This window comes from Chrysochloris asiatica, unplaced genomic scaffold (genome assembly GCF_000296735.1).
Source record: "Chrysochloris asiatica unplaced genomic scaffold, ChrAsi1.0 scaffold00050, whole genome shotgun sequence".
Classification (NCBI taxonomy): domain Eukaryota; kingdom Metazoa; phylum Chordata; class Mammalia; order Afrosoricida; family Chrysochloridae; genus Chrysochloris; species Chrysochloris asiatica.
The window spans coordinates 14,932,659-14,945,966 of NW_006408568.1; the positions used below are offsets into that span (position 1 = coordinate 14,932,659).

At 40.4% G+C, this 13,308-nt stretch overlaps 1 pseudogene; it reads right to left on the bottom strand.

The window, feature by feature from the left end:
* Window positions 1-11,161: 11,161 nt before the first annotated feature.
* Window positions 11,162-12,329, bottom strand: LOC102833644 (annotated as a pseudogene).
* Window positions 12,330-13,308: the final 979 nt, after the last annotated feature.

Below are 13,308 nucleotides of genomic sequence, written 5' to 3' on the forward strand. Positions count from 1 at the left end.
ATGAGGTTGGCCCAGGATCAGACATTGTTTCGTTCTGCTGTGCATGGGGTCGCTATGAGTCAGTTCCAACTCGATGGCACCTGACAACAACATAAATTCTCACAAATAGCTTTTAATCCAATAGTAATCATGCAACAAAGTCCACTACTAATATGGGGAACAATGTTCTGAAGTGGAATAAGAATTTTAATAGCAAATAATTTATTCCCTAAATACTTTGCCAATGCATACATCCATCCTGAGAATCTCTCCCCTCCTTTTGTAAAAAAATAAAATAAAAAGGTCTGTCACCATTGTAACTTTGTGTTGCTCTAGTTTCAACTTCATATCCTTTTCATCTTACTCTTATCCATAACCACTTATTAAATCAGCAGTGCCAACCCAAATTTCTTTCCACAACATCACGTGCACAGTCCTTTCTTTGATAAATATGAGAAAGCTTTAGAAAAACTGAATTAAAAGATAATGGAAGTTTTCCATGAAGTTTTTGAAGCCACCTCTTACAGAACATGTCATTTTCTGGATGAGTAAGAGGCGCAAAGCACATTGCAAAAGATGATTTTATGCTGCCGGTCCTTGTTTAATCACATCGAAGCAGATGTGGTTGATTACATGGACAAAAGCTACTGAATAAACACGTTTGTTCAGGAGTAACTAAGCATTAGATAATATTATGTAATGTGGAAGTAACTGCCTGGCTTAATGTTATGGTTTCCATGGAAACCACATCGGTGAGGTAAAGAAGTTCAGAAATATTGCTTTCTTTCAGTGCATAAATGGAATATGTATGTCTATGTGATGTTTTCTGGGTAACTTCTAAAAAAAAGGATTACACTCATTAGAAATCTTTAGTATTAATAAAGTAAACACATTTGGACTACAATCTTAGAAAAAAAGCAGAATGGCTTTGGGAGATAGAAATGATGTTGGAATTGATATAGAAAGTGAGCTCCATGAATTTTACATGTGATATGGTGTAGTTGGAGCCTAGCTGCCCTCACACAGAGGGTCCATGTGCCACTGATATCTCTTTTTTCTTTCCTCAAAACAAAGACCTGGCTGCCATAGCAAAAAAAAAAAAAAAAAAAAGTCAGAGTCCCAGCCAAACACTGCATAGGATGGTTCCTGCAGAAAGCAGAGAAGATTAATTATGGGAGGAGAGGAGGCTCTGGTTTTGTATTCAGCTGGGCTCTGCAGCGCTTTCCTGGCCCTTTATCTGCTGCAGCAGTGCAATTACAGTGCAGGAAGGAATCCAGGGTGTACGGAGGATGATCAGAGCTCAGCTATAGCAGTGTTGTTCTGTTTTTTATTTCATTTTAATCCCCCTGGGTTAGATGGAGAATCAAGTTGAATATACAGAATTCTTCTGAATTGCAAGTTACCCCTTAATAAGACTGAGAAACCCAATTATTTTGTATTCTGTGGTTGAGGGGGAAATTTATTTCAGCCTTGGAATGAAGGACTGAAATCCAGGAGAGCTAAATTCTGCTCCTGCCTCATCTACCTGCACTCTTCACTTATTTACTACCAACGGCTTAGGTGTGGTTTTCCCTGAAGGTTGTTTTTAGCATTGGTCTGCTAACCTCAAGATTGGTGGTTCAAACCTACCTGCCATTCTCAGAAACCCTATATAGGGTCAGTGTGAGTTGGAACCAACTAGAAAGTTCACTGAGGTTCCTTTAGTGAGCAAGGTGGCTCTCTCTATAGGATAAGCACTGAACTGCAAACCACAAGGTTGGTAGCTCAAGCCCACTAAACTCTTCTGCAAAAAGGGAAAAAGATGAAGCTTTTTGTTCCCTTAAAGCCATAGCATTGTAAACACTATACAAATTTACTATTGATTCGGAACTTGCTGGACAGCACTTACTAACAACAGGAAGTTCCTTCCAATCTGAAAGTTGTTAATTAACTATGAACCTTGACTTTTTAATCCATTTATAAGTGGTTCTTGGTTATCTACTTTCAAAAGGTTAATAAAGAATATAAACACCATTGTTTATGGTCAGATTATGTTGTTGTTATTTGCAGCCCCAGAATTGACTCTGGACTCTGCCTTTCGACAAGAATTCCTAGTGCTGTTTTCACCCATGTTTGGTTACTGATCACACTGTTGAAATTTGTTTTAGTCTGGAAATTCTGCTGAACTCTGTTCACACATACCTCCACTGACACAAAGGTGGTGGCTGTGCATAGACTGCATTGGCCAGGGGTCAAACCCAGGTCTCCCCATCAAAGGGAAGAATTCTACCAGGGAACCACCACTGCTGGCTGCCCCACACCCACATCCCAACACAGGCTTATTGAACATTAAATGGGTTTTAACTGGCATTTGTTCCATATCTAGAACCAATCCATCTGACAACTATTTAATCATTTCATGTACAGGTCATTCTTCTTATTCTAGAATGACAACTTCTATGAGAACCTCCCCATAGATAAAATGTGGTCACGAAGTGGTGAGGTTTCTTTCCAACTTGAGGGAAAAGGGGAGAGGTCAAGTTAAGATACTAACCTAAACTTAAAAAGCTAGGAAATGGAAGAATTAGGACTCATACCTCAGCCTGGTATTGTGAATATACTCTGGAATATGAATCATCTGGTCTGGAGCTGAAGGGCTATCTGACACCTGAACCCTGATATTAAACAAAGATGATACCTCCTTTGCTTAACTAGGGTAAGATCTTACACTTTTCATGAGCGCAGTTTCCTAGGATGCCACAGAAGAAACACTGACACTAGTTTGTTTTTTGAACAAAGTAGCTATTTACCAAGATAGTCTTCTGTCAGAACTTCATCAGAACATCCAAAAGAGTTGTCTGGGAAACAAACCAAAGCAGATACTAGTGAGTCAGGGTGTAACTGCACTCCCTAGGGGTTTCAATGACTGAGTTTTGCAAGAAAATCACCAGGGCTTTCTTCTGATATGTCTCTGGGTGGACTTGAACCTCCAAACTTACAGTTAGTAGTAGTAGCCAGGCACTATCTAGTTCTGGTCTCAGAGTCATGGAAACTAATATTCCCGTGGTCCATTAGTCTTTTGAATTCATTCTTTTCAAGCATTTTCAATTTTCATCATTATTCATTCCTCCAGTGGGTTTGGTTTGGGGGCTAATCATTATGGAAGCAGACTCCAAATTTTTCTCCCATGGGGTCACTGGGTGGATGTGAACAAACAGCCTTTCAGTTACAGCTGGGTCCATTAACCATTGCACCATTTATGGGAATTCTGTGGCAACCTCAACTTTCCCAACCTCCCTGCAATGCTGAAGTTACCTTGTCTCAACTGAATAGCTAACAATGGTAGTCTGCTGCACACAGATATAATAAGAAATAACTTATGAAATTGGCCATGATGAGGCTTGCCTGATACAAAGTGTTCCCTGGTGCTTAGTCCAAAGCAGTCTGCCTTCAAACACTGGCTATCCAATTTTAACATTATGTTGGGTATTTGTATCATACTTTGGTGCTGTTTCCAAACTTCCATGAATTACAATTTGAAACTTAGTTTGCCTTTCTCTCCAGCTGGGCTCCCTTACTCTCTCTCTCCCACAAAGACAGTAAGATGGCATTAAGATGTATAGTGATAGGACAGTAATTACTAGCAGTGTAGCTAGCTCTTTAGCATTTCCCAAAATGGGTATTTAAGTCATTCATGGAGTTCACAAAGACAGGCCATTAGTTGTTTGCTGATAAGGGTAAGTCAAGTAAATCCTATTGGAGGCAAACTGACACAGCCTATTCTAGTCAAGAAATGGACTTAATTTTTATTGTCTGAGAAATGAATGGAAAAAACTTCCCATGCTTCTGCCAAATACTTTATTCTTTTCCAGTCTCAGAGGTAAATGGGGTGGATACAGTCATTGTTTCCTCAGATATGGTATTAAAAGACAAAACAAACTTGCATTGTAGAGTTAATTCTGATTTATGGTGAATCTATATGTGGCCCCGAAGTATTTTCAGTGGCTGATTTTTCAGAAGCCAATCACCAGGACTTTCTTCTGAGGTACCTTCTGGGTACCTCAACCTTCAACTCAAACCTCAAGCTTCAACCCTTTTGTTAACGGCCAAGTATGGTAGCCATTTGCATCATCCAAGGACACTCAGGTATTGTATCTTGTATAGCATGGAATTTTTTAAGAGATGGATTGTTTTTTATATGAAGGGCCTTCAAAAAGTTTGTGGGAAAACTTCATTGTTTTAATTACATTTTCTACAAACTTTTTGAAGGCCCTTCACATGAAATGTAATTAAAACACAATGAAGTTTTCCCACAAACTTTTTGAAGGCTCATTGCATATGTCTTTTCTTTGAGGAGCTTTGAGTATGAAGCTCAGTACCCTGGATCATGTATCAGCTTGTGAGATCCCTTCGACATTTATGTTTGTTGATAAGCTGGGTTTGTTTTTGTTTATTTCCCATTGGTTGGATCACTTATTAGATGTTTCCTGACCTACTTTGAAGTTTCATCTTTAATGGGTGTTATAGAACCCCTGGAGGGTTCTACTACGCATGTGCACAGATCTCCTCAACATTTAAAGTGACAGTTTCCACTTAAAACCAAACGGCCACCAATCGTCTGTCAGTTTGTCTTTCGGTGGTGGCTTGTGAGTTGCTGTGATTCTGAAAGCTATGCCATCGGTATTTTAAATACCAGGAGGGTCACCCATGGTGGACAAGTTTCAGATGAGCTTCCAGATAAAGACAGACTTGGAAGAAAGAGTGAAGGACTACTTCCAAATATTTAGTCACTGAAAACCTTATGAATAGCAGAGAACCACTGTCAGATATAGTGCCAGAAAATGAGCCTCTCAGGTTGGAAGGCACTCAAAATACGACTGGGGAAGAGCTGCCTCCTCAAAGTAGAGTTGACTGTGATAGCATGAATGGAGTAAAGCTTGTGGGAGAAAAGCCCGTGGGACCTTCATTTGCTGATGGGGCACAACTCAAAATGAAGAGAAACAGCTATAAGCATGCATTGAAAATCGGATCATGGAATGTACGAAGTATGAATCTGGGAAAATTTGAAGTTGTCAAAAATGAAATGGAATGCATTAACATTGATGTCTTAGGCCTTAGTGAGCTGAAATGGACTGGTATTGGCCATTTTGAATCTGGCAGCCACATAGTTTACTATGCTGGGAATGACAGATTGAAGAGGGATGGTGTTGTATTCTTTGTCAAAAAGAACATATTCAGATCAGTCATGAAGTACAGCACTGTGATAGGATAATATCCATGAGCCTACAGGGAAACCCAGTTAATACCTCTATTATTCAAATTTACGCACCAACCACTAAAACCAGTGAGGATGAAATAGAAGAATTCTACCAACTTCTTCAATCTGAAATTGATCAAACATGCAATCAAGATGTATTGCTCATTACTGGTGATTGGAATGCAAAGGTTGGGAGCAAAAAGGAAGGATCAGTGGTTGGAAAATATGGCCTTGGTGATAGAAATGATGCTGGAGAACGCATGATAGAATTCTGCAAAACCAATCATTTGTTCATTTCAAATAACTTCTTTAGATGACTATACACATGGACCTCGCTAAGTGGAATACATAGAAATCAAATTGACTACATCTGCAGAAAGAGACAACGGAAAAACTCCATATCATCAGTGAAAACAAGGCAGGGGCAGACAGTGGAATAGACCATCAATTACTCATATGCAAATTCAAACTGAAGCTGAAGAAAATGAAAACAAGTCCACGAGAGCCAAAACAGGACCTTGAATATATCCCATCTGAATTTAGAGATCATCTGAAAAACAGATTTGATACATTAAACACTAAAGACCGAAGACCAGAAGAGCTGTGGGATGACATCAAGAACATCATACATGAAGAAAGCAAAAAATGATTGAGAAGACAAGAAATAAGGAAAAGGTCAAAAGAGACTCTGAAACTTGCTCTCCAGTGTAAAGATGCTAAAGCAAATGGAAGAAATGAGGAGGTCCAAGAGCTGAACAGAAAATTTCAAAGATCAGCTCGAGAAAATAAAGCCAAATATTACAACAAAATGTGCAGAGATCTGAAATCAGAAAACCAAAAAGGAAGAACTTTTCTCATGCTTGGGGAACTGAAGAAAAACTTCAAGCCAGGACTTTCATTATTGAAAGATTATCAGGGCAAATTAGTTGTCAAGTTGTCAAGGACTTCATTCTTCTTGGATCAACTATCAACACTCACGGAAGCAGTAGTCAAGAAATCAAACAAGGTATTGCCTTAGGCAAATCTGCAGCTAGAGTGCTCCTTGGAGGCCAGGATGGCCAAACTTCGACTCTCATACTTTGGACATATTGTCAGGAGGGACCAGTCGCTGGAGAAGGAGATCATGTTTAGTAAAATGGAGGGTCAGAGAAAAAGAGGAAGACCCCCCCAACGAGATGGATTGGCCAAGTGGCAGCATCGGTGGACTCAAGGACTCAAGCGTGACAACAGTAGTGATGTTGGCCCAGGATCGGGCAGTGTTTCAATCTGTGCATAAGGTCGCTGTGGGTTGGTACCGACTCGATGGCACCTAACAACAACATAGATTGAATTGTATCCCTCAAAAACACAAATTGGAATCCTAATCCCTATACTTGTGGATGTAATCCCATTTGGGAATAGGGCTTTCTTTGTTATGCTAAGGAAGTTTTCTATCAGTGAAGGGTGTGTCTTATATCAATCGTTCTGAGACATAAAAAGCACAGATTGGGCACAGAAACAAGCAAGAATAGATGGGGGAAGCAGGTGTCATACACATGAGGATCAGCAAGGAACAACAATTATAAACAAACAAAAAGGCACCTGTTGCTATCCACTTGATTCAGACTCATAGCGATACTACAGGACATAGAACTACCCCACATGGAAGCAGACTGGCACATCTTTCTCCCACAGAATGGCTAGTGGGGTTCAAGGGCTGACTTTTCAGTAACAACTGAGCATTAAATCACTGCATCACCAGGACTAGTTTCACAAGAACATGGGACCCGAACCAAACCCATTACTATGGAGTTGATTTTGAAGGAGAAAACCACCTTCCTTTAGAGGAACACAGAGAGAGAGACAGAGCTATCTTCTGGAGCCTCTGCCCTGAGTTTGGACTTCCAGTCCCCAATACTGTGCTAAAATCCATTTCTGTTTGTTAAAGCTAGCCACTTGCGGTATTTCTGTTATAGCACCACTAAGAAACTACAGTGAATGCATTCCAGCTCTTTTTGAGACATCTCAGAAAGATGCTGTCAGGAGGCTATTTAGGTGGGAAGTTGGCTCATAATAAAACTTTTCTTTTTCTAAAAGTCTCAGAGAAATCTCAATTCAATTGCACACAGAGGAATATAATGTGCTGGCGTTGTTAAAGATTATGAGTGAAAGAGATAGATGGGCAAAGGAAATTTGGCTTGCTTAAATTCTAAAAGGGTGTGTTTAAGAAAGAACAGCTTTGGAGCAAGATGGAATTGGTTTTGAATCTTGATGCCACCATTGATCAGTGTCATGACCCTGGGAAAGATGCTCAATTACCCTGGACTCGGATTTCACTAAATGTAAAGTGAGCATGAGAATCCCTACCAGTGCTGTGTTCGCCATTTTGGGTAAAGTAGCTAAACCTGCTGTTTGACTTGTTAAAGAGCAAAGATGTCACTTTGAAAACTAAGATGCACCTGACCCAAGCCATGATATTTTCAATCGCCTCATATGTGAAAGTTGGGCAGTGAATAAGGAAGTTGGGCAGTGAATAAGGAAGTTGGGCAGTGAATAAGGAAGACTATAGAAGAGTCAATGCCTTTGAATTATGGTGTTGGAGAAGAATATTGAAAGTACCATGGACAACCACAAACAAATCTGTCTTATAAGAAGTACAGCCAGAATCTTCTAAAGAAGTGAGGATGGTGAGACTTTGCCTCTAATTCTTTGGACATGTTCTCAGGATGGACCAATTCCTGGAAAATGGCATCATGCTTGGTAAAGTAGAGAGGATGATTTGAAAAAAAAGTAGACCTCCAATGAGATGAATTGACAGTGGCAGCAACAATGGGCTCAAACATAACAATTAAGAGGATGGTGCAGGGTACAGGGCAGTGCTTACTTCTGTTGTCCATAGGGTTGCAATGAGTAGGAACTGTCTCAATGATACCTAACAAGAACAGCAACAATACCAAGCATAGTGTAGGTGCCAAATACTGGCTAGCTCTAGTCATCCTTCAGTTTCACCAATAACCAGAAACATGTCTTTTTCAGGGAGCTCTCAAACATCATTCTCTATTCACTGAGGTAATGCAGACATGTATCTGCTGTGGAGAGGACAATTAGCAAACTCAGTCTGTGGTTTTATTTTGTCATAATGGTCTGAAACCATCAACAAACTATAGCCCATGAACCAAATCCAAGCCCTGCTCATTTTGATAAATAAAGTTTTATTGGAAAACAACCACAAACATTCATTATCTGTTGTCTATGGCTACTTTTATGCTGCAACAGCAGAATTAGCTAGTTTTGCTTCAAATATTTGCTGTTCTTTCACAGAAAGTATTTGCCAAACCCCTGGTCTAGGGTAATTATTTCCAAATTTACACACAAGTGTTGAGTGATATTGGGTCCTTGAATGAGAGGTTTGTATAATTCAAACTGCCATCCCACTCCTAGAAGCCTTGATAAAGATAGACGTTCTAGCTTATAAATACATTAAAATATGTACAATCATGCATACTTGTAGATGTTAAATCTTGTAGTTGTTCTGTCAGCCTTTTGGGAAATGTATTTTATCATGGAAGAATATGTCTAATCACATTGTTAGGGATTGAATTGTACCTCCCCAAAATAAGTGTTGGAGTCCTAGCTCCTATACTTGTGGATATAATCTTGTTTGGGGACAGGGTTTTCCTTGTTACGTTAACAAGACCATAGAAGTGTATCCTAAACCATTTCTGAGCTATAAAAAGAAGAGAGGACACATACTGTGGAAGGCGGGCACCATGTGAGGACAGCTATGAATAAGGAACCAGGCCCAGGAGTAAACCCATATTACTGAGACCCTGGTTTGGACTTTAAGCCAACAGAACTGCAAGAAGGAACATTCCTGTTCTTTAAAGGCATGCCATCTATTTGTGGTATTTATGTTATGTGGCACCACTTGGAGACCTAGTGTCGTGCTGTAAGATAAGTACAAGACTGTTAATTGCAAGGTTGGTGGTTCAATCCCACTAGCTGCTCCTTGAAAACCCTGTACAGGGCCACTATGAGTAGGAATCGACTTGATGGCACTTAACCGCAACAATAAACCACTAGTGAATGAAGACATTATGCCACAAGTTACCTTAGCAATAAAAATAGCAGTATGGTTTATTGATTAATATTAGTTACTCAGTGTCCTAGCCCAATTAGCCTACAACCCCCAGGAACAATATTTTAGTTGACACCATCAGGTTTATTGGCTCAATGCAATAAGGAAGGCCATGCACTAGAGGAACTGGGATGCTCCTCACCAAACCAAATAATAGAGTTAATAAACGATTCTGGAGACGGATGGTGTTTAGATGCATGAAGCAGTGTTTTGATAGTCTCACAGCAGAGTTCTGTAAAGGGGTCAACATCAAGTCTGGACTGAAATTAGGACCCCAGGTCCTCTTATATTGGAAACAGTAACAACAGATGTGGAATGTTGTGCACTGGAATGCCTTATTGGAAGCTCTGTTACTATGTTGTAAATCAAGATGACTTCTCTCTGCCAGAGTGGCTAGATGCTCTAGGCAAAAGTGGGAGGTTTCTTTCTTACTGATATAACTTCGAACAGCACAGTTTCCCATAGTCTATGTGTTAGTGAACAAAGTTTCTCTGAATAAAAAAAAAAAGCAGTTGTCACTCAAAGAAGGGGTTATTTTAACACTTTAGTGCTGTCATATGTCCCTAAGAGTATGTTGTTAGGTGCCATTTCGTCAGTTCCAACTTAGCCACTCTATGCACAACAGAACTAAACACTGCCCAGTTCTGTGCCAACCTATAACTGTTATGTTAGAGCCCAGTGTTGCTGCCACTATTCCAATCCATCTCATTGAGGGTCTTCTTTTTCTCTGACCCTCCAGTTTGCAAAGCATGATGTCTTTCTCCAGAACTGCTCCATCCTGATAACATGATATGAGAGATGAAGTATCACTATCCTCTCTTCTATGAAACATTCAGGCTGTACTTCCAACACAGATTCATTTCTTCTGGAAGTCCATAGTACTTTCAGTGTTAATCTCCAACATCATGATTCAAATGCATCGATCCTTCTTTGATCTTCCTTATGCAATTCTCAAACTTTCACATGCATATGAGGTGTCTGAAAATATCATGGCTTGGGTAAGGAGCACCTTAGTCCTCAAACTGACAACCTTGCTGTTTAATACTTTAAAGAGGTGTTTTGCAGCAGACATGCCTAGTGCAATCTGTCATTCAAATCCCTGGCTACTGCTTCTGTAAGTGTTGATTGTAGATTCATGCAAATTGAAGTCTTTAGCAACTTCTCTCTTTCCTCAATTTATTGTGATCTTATACATTCATCCAGTTGTGAGGAATTTTATTTTCCTTATATTGCTATACCATCAATGTAAGGTCTTACATAGAAGGCTGTAGTCTTTTATCTTCATCAGTAAGTATTTTAAGTCCTGTTCATGTTCAGCAAGTGAAGTTGCATCATTTATATATCAGAGATTGTTAATGAGCCTTCCTTTGATTATGAGGCCATGTTTTTCTTCGTATAATCCAGCTCCTTGGATTATTTGCTCAGCAAAAAATTGAATAAGTATGGTGAGATAATATAACATTAATGATATTATTTGATGCTTTTCTCATTCCACTGGTTAAGACTAGGCACAAAATGGCCAGGTAGATAACTTTCAAATTTCTTGGCTTAGCTGAGTAATCTCCTTCAGCTCTGCAGCAGTTTGTTGAAAGATTTCAGTTTGTAGTCTATCAATACCTGGAGCTTCATTTTTTGCCAATGCCTTCAGTGCAGTTTCCAACTGCAATATCATTGGTTCCCAAACATATGGCACCTCTTGAAATGGTTGAGCATTGACAAATTCTTTTTGGTACAGAGACTGAATGTATGTCTACCATATTCGTTTTTAAACTCAAAAACGCATTATTTCATTTAAAAAAGTATTTGGAGCACACAAAACAAGGCAACATTTATCCTTTTTTGTCCTCTTCTGGGATGGGAGCTGTTGGTGGCTCCTCCACAGTTGCACTCTTGCTCTCTGAGTCGGTGTTACTGTCACTGGTCCCTTCCTCCACCATAATGTCAACTCCTTCCTGCCCTCTCTTCTTGTCCTTAGGAGTTGACGTGGCTTCTTCACCATTCTGCTGGCTGTCATTTCTCAAGGTGGGTCTCCTCTGTCTGCATTGTAATGTTCTCATCTTCCTTCTTTTCTTCCGTTTTGTGAGCTGCTTGCTCTTCCTCAGGAACAATGCTGCTCTGACTGCATTCAGCTCTGCGGCCTCTTTCTCCCTTTCCTCCTGCCTTTGGCAGGCATGTTCTCTGCCTTTGCAGTTTCAGCTGCAATTTTCTCCATGTCCACATCTACCTTCAAACCACGTAGCCTTTTCAGTTCATTGTTACATGAGTCTGTGCTTTCCAGGAATTTCCTCTTCTTTTTCCACTATTTGAAGAAGTTAAGCTTCAAGCTTTTGCTGATAAACCATTAAGGACTGGACCTTTCATTTGAGGACCTGCATTCTAGCTGTTGTTGACAACTGACTGGATATCTGGCACCACACTCTAAGGATCTCACTGATGAGGCGAGGGTTTCTCTGGAAATGGGCGGTGACGGTATGCGTAATCATAATCATAATCACCTGCATCTTCAGCAGGCTGAATGCTCATGTAAAGTTTTCCTTTCTCCATGTGAGACTGTCTCTGTAGACTTTCTTACTCTAAAGCAGCTTCTACATGACTTTTTGCATTTATGTATGCAAGGTATGCAGGGGAATTACGATAGGCCTTCATAGACTCATTGTATCCTAACTTCTCTGTCTCAAATTTGTTTGGCTTTTCTTCATCAGTGAGATCTCGCCACATGCCACCAATAATCTTGCCAATCTGCTACAACTTTAGGTCAGGGTTGGAAACCTTAACTTGGTCCCAGACCTTTCTGCTCTAACTCATGTAAGACATCATTGGCTTTGGGATTGTAATACCAGAGAATGCCATGACCCGGTTGTTGATGCCCAGGTTCCCTTCCAGCCTGTAGTTGTTGTAGGTGAGGTGATTTCATGGATTGTATCCCACAAACCCTGGTATACTGGGCATTTATGTTGCAGGAGCTGGGGTGGGAGGTGGGGAATCAGATGGTCTTTGTGATATTTTGGAAAATTTAAGTTCTCAGTTCCTTCAGAATGAATCTGAGACATTGCGGGCAAATAGCCTGCCATCTTCTTTTTCTTTATGTTTTTATTGTGAATTGAGTGATAGTTTATGCCGTGTCTGACAACTGGCTTTTCTCCACAACCTGCACAGAGAGATTAAACCCGAGTAGGGGCAATGAGAGATTAGAAATAAAAGGAAGACACAAGACACAAGTGAAAATAGAAAAGTTGGGACAAGGTGGGCCACAGCACTGTGATAGAGATACCGTGACACTGACCAAGACAGCAAGTTTATTTTATACACAGCTCAAGGGGAGGTGCTTGAGGGCAGGGAAAAGAATAACGTCTGGTGTTTTGATGAATGCAGTAAGTGGGACTTCATCCGAAGAATGTAGTTGCTAAGGAAACAGATATAGGGCGGCTAGAAAGTTGTGCAGGCTGAGCCAAAGGACACAGCTAAATACAAAGAAAGAAGTTTCAAGTTCCCTGGAGGTTCCTCAGGGGTGAGGCTTGACCTGGAAGCAGCCCGAGCTTCTGGACCACAACTGTTTAGTTGCAATCCATCGGTTAAACTACCCCCAAGTCAGGGACCTTCAGCTCAGCTGCTTCCAACAAGTTTACATGGGAGAATATAGGTTTTACACTCATTATTTCATTGCAATGATTACAGTCTCTTCTGTTCATCATCGTTCAACAGTATTTTTGCTTCTATTCCCTATGTTTTGTTTTTGGAGGGCAGGTGTATGCAAAAACACTCAGGAATACATAATCATTTAAACAACTAAAGGGCACATTCTGCAAGCCTGCCTCCTGGCTGCCAGGACACAGCTTTTCTCTTTCCATGAGGCTAGAGTCCTCAGCTGTTCTACTTCTCCATATCCTCATCCCTGTCTCCTTTTCTGGTGTCCCATATCCCGTTCATGATCTTCTCCCTTGATGGTCCTAAGGTCCCTGTTCCTGGACTATAAGAT